Source organism: Geospiza fortis, unplaced genomic scaffold (assembly GCF_000277835.1).
Source record: "Geospiza fortis unplaced genomic scaffold, GeoFor_1.0 scaffold488, whole genome shotgun sequence".
Lineage (NCBI taxonomy): Eukaryota > Metazoa > Chordata > Aves > Passeriformes > Thraupidae > Geospiza > Geospiza fortis.
Window position 1 is genome coordinate 2,517,572 of NW_005054365.1, and position 387 is coordinate 2,517,958.

Here is a 387-nt window from a genome sequence, read left to right on the forward strand (position 1 = left end):
AACAAACAAAAAAGAAAGAAAATGTTGAGTAAAAAATTGCTGAAGTGGCAAACGCAGGTAATAAATCAGATGTAGGAGCCCAAAGGTTTGTAGGGCAATTCCAACACAAGAAGAACTGCAATGTGAGACTGAAGTTTCCTCTCCTAGTACCAAGGCTCCAACAGCAGAAGATACAGATGTTTAGGAAGGTAAGACAAAATATTAGCACAACATTTAGCTTCACAGGACCCTTCCTCAGCCTTCAGAGATTTGAGGCTCAGTAGCTTCCAGTAGACCTCACCAGGGGCTTCAGGTGTTTATGATACAATAGTGAAAGTTAGGGAAGATTGGGCCTCAGCAGAGAAACCAGGTGAGATTTTCACATCTATGTTCAGCACAAAAAAACCC